This window comes from Cebus imitator, unplaced genomic scaffold (assembly GCF_001604975.1).
Source record: "Cebus imitator isolate Cc_AM_T3 unplaced genomic scaffold, Cebus_imitator-1.0 Scaffold177, whole genome shotgun sequence".
NCBI classification, from domain to species: Eukaryota; Metazoa; Chordata; class Mammalia; order Primates; family Cebidae; genus Cebus; species Cebus imitator.
Genome location: NW_016107492.1, coordinates 1,254,354 through 1,257,844, shown reverse-complemented (window position 1 = coordinate 1,257,844; position 3,491 = coordinate 1,254,354).

Genomic DNA, 3,491 nt, shown 5'->3' with positions numbered 1-3,491 from the left:
AAGATCTTGTCTCTTAAAAAAAAAAAAAAAAAGAGAGAGACAGAGAATTTGAAATTTTGTCCTTGGACGCAATTAAACTTGCCGCAGTGATTTTATTTTAAAATATCATTATTCCTTCCTCCACCCTGTGTAATTTACCCCCACAAATTTGGAATAAATAAGTTTTAGGCTTATTTATTCCACAGTGACTCAAGCCTGTAATCTCAGCACTTTGGGAGGCCAAAGTGGGCAGATCACCTGAGGTCAGGAGTTCAAGACCAGTCGGCCAAGATGGCAAAATGTCATCTCAACTAAAAATACAAAAATTAGCTGGGCATGGTGGCATGCATCTGTAATCCCAGCTACTCGGGAGGTTGAGGCATGACAATTGCTTGAACCTGGGAGGCGGAGGTTGCAGTGAGCCAAGATCATACCATTGCACTCCACCCTTGGCAAAAGAGCAAGACTCCATCTCAACAAAAAGAAAAAAAAAGCTTCAACCAGTACCAATGCTACAGAGATTTGAAATGTCTTTCCATTTCCACCTCTGACTATTTGACTATTATTTATTCTACTTGATCTTATTCACATCTTTAATTGCATGTTTCCCATTAGACCTGTTGTGAGAACAATCATATTTTGTAAATGTATTTTGTAAGAAAGGCATACAAAATTGTGTTTTGTTATTTAAATCACAAAAGCTCAAAATCAAGGAAATGAAATATGATAGTCATTATTAGCATTGTTTGCCAGATCTTTACTGCTCTTCATCACCCAAGCCAGTAGTGCCAGGGGAGGGCAAGCACCTGTGACTTGTCTTGGTCAATGAATTGTGAGTGGAGGTGATGGGGTAATTTTTGAGGTTGAGCATTTCATGTCCCTGTGCAAGACCCTCCAAGGCTCACTTGCCTCTGCCATTGCAACCAACAATGTTCCAGAGAATGGCTGCTCCCTGAATGGCTCCAAAGAAGAGAATTCCACTGCCAGCCTATGATAGTCATGGAACGTGAGCAAGAAACAAATCTTTGATGTTGTTTGCTACTGGATCTTAACCCAACTTCACCTATCCTATCTCAACCGATACAACTATTAGCCCTAACTTAAAATTGTTTTTTTGAATTGTTCTTGGGATAATTTTAGCCTAAGGGAAATATTCATACATTCATTCAATAAATATTCATGAAGATCATACTATCTATCAGGAACTATGTTAGGCTATGGATTTATGGCAATAAATAAACAATATAAACATGATCTCTGCTTTCACGAACATTGGAAGGAAAATTGGAAGGTAGGCAAGTACCTATGATGAATGCTACAAGTGGGAAAGCGCAGTGCTATTCAGTTTGAATACTATACAATACTATTGTATACTATTGAATACTATACAAATCTACCAAGAAACAATGGAGAAAGAGAAAACAAGTTTCTAATTCAAGAAGTATCTTGAAAATATAGTAAACATCCTCATATCTGAATCTGACGCTCTTCAGTGCTAACATTGCTTTTGACCAATATGGGTCCTCAGGCAAATACTGAACTTCCTGTGCCTCTGTTTTATCATCGGCAAATCAGCACTAAATATAACCTGCCCTGCCTAACTTACATAATCACTGCCAGAATTCAATTAGGTAGAGAACATAAGTGTCCCATAAAAATAAGCAGTGTTATTATTCTTTGAAGCTTTTACAGTGCATTGAGGAAGCCTATAAATATGCAGTTTAAAAAATTGAAAACCCTATAAAGCAACATCCAAGCACATTTAAATTTATGTCATATCCTTCTAGCTGTGGGAAATGGTGCAGAATAACACAGTGAAAATTATACCTTGGATAATCTAAAAGTCAATTTTTATTGCCAAGTAATATCTGCTAATACACTGCTATTAGGATATGGCGAAACAGTCCAGAAATTCTCTTGTGATCCCTAAAGAGAATATTCAATAAATATTTTTCTTGTCAGTGGAATGAAGTGAATGTATAAATAACTAGTTTTATGCAAGCCAAACAAAAGAAAAATGCATGCAGTATTAAGAGAAACTGCCTTTGTCTTTGAAATCTGTAATGCTGGAAGCGTATATGCTTATATCCTATTGGAAATGATGTCTAGTTTTCTAAACTCATTGCTGTCTTCTGAGTCTCATTTGGATTAGGGTTTGAAATCTCAAGGTAACATTGTAAGAGATGATGAAAGGCCTGTTTGTCATTGGTTGTCAAGCAACCAAATGCACGTACAAACACCCTCCTTATTTTGTACAGAGTGGGTGTAGGTGCTGAACTGCTCTTCTATTGGTCAGTTTCTCTTCCAGTGGTAGAAAAGAAAGTATTATTTTTCCAGCTAATTGGCATACTCTGGGAAAGTAACCAACTGTGTTTCTTTCCCTAGCAATGTTAAATATAGACTTTAAACCAGGGTAGGTTTCACAAGTTATTGTGGCTTTGGGCAATTTAGATTTTATATACAAAAATACTCCAGAAAAAGTTTAAAAATTCAAATTTTGTGCTATAAGAAATATGCAAGAGAGATCTGCTTTCTTGAAGATTCTTTAACATAAGAAATAAGAATCCACAGTCATCTTCCCACAGTGAAACCAGGAAGGACCTTATCCAGGTCATAAATGACAGCAAAAATGATGTTCCCTAACTCCACCCTGCCTTCTCATAAACCATACGAAGCGCTAGGAAGCTGGAACCTGGGAGGAAGGAGAATTACAACAAAGGGAAAAAGGGAAGGGGACCAAGAGAGGGACAGCAGGCTGCCTACATGAGGGACCTCTACATGGTCTGAAATGAGACTCAACCTTAACAGTAAGGAAACAAATGCTCATTGCTCTTCCAGTAACAAACTGTATATACCTGTATAATGCAAGGCAATAGTATTTTCTATCTGTTCTCTCTTTTCCTAGTTTCTCCCTCCTCCTAACTAATCCTGCACCCTTTGACACTTTATCTTATGACATTATTTCATAAAGTTTCACTAGCTCCCCATTTCCAGTAGGGGAAAAAAAGTCCTAAACTTCTGAGGCTGGTATTCAGACACTTCCATGGGCTGCTCCTGCCATGGAGCAGGAAGAATTCCTGCTTCTTTGGATAACTTAAGTCTTTTTCTCTTAAGGACTTCAATTGATTGGTTGAGGGCTTCCCCCATTTGGAGGGTAATCTTCTAGATGAGATCTACTGATTTAAATATTAGTCCCATCTAAAATGGTTGAGGGCTTCCCGCATTTGAAGGGTAATCTTCTAGATGAGATCTACTGATTTAAATATTAGCCCCATCTAAAAATACCTTTGTAGCTAGACTAGCGTTGGACAGAATATCAGAGAACCTCGGCCTAGCCAAATTGGCAAATAAAATTAACCATGATACTAACCCTTACAAATGGTTCCTCTATGTGGGCACTGTTCTAAACGTTCTACATGTATCATCTCACTTAATTCTTACAATATCCCTAAGGGACAATGTCATTATTGTCATCCCCATTTTACAGATGAGGCACAGAAAGAGAAGTTAAG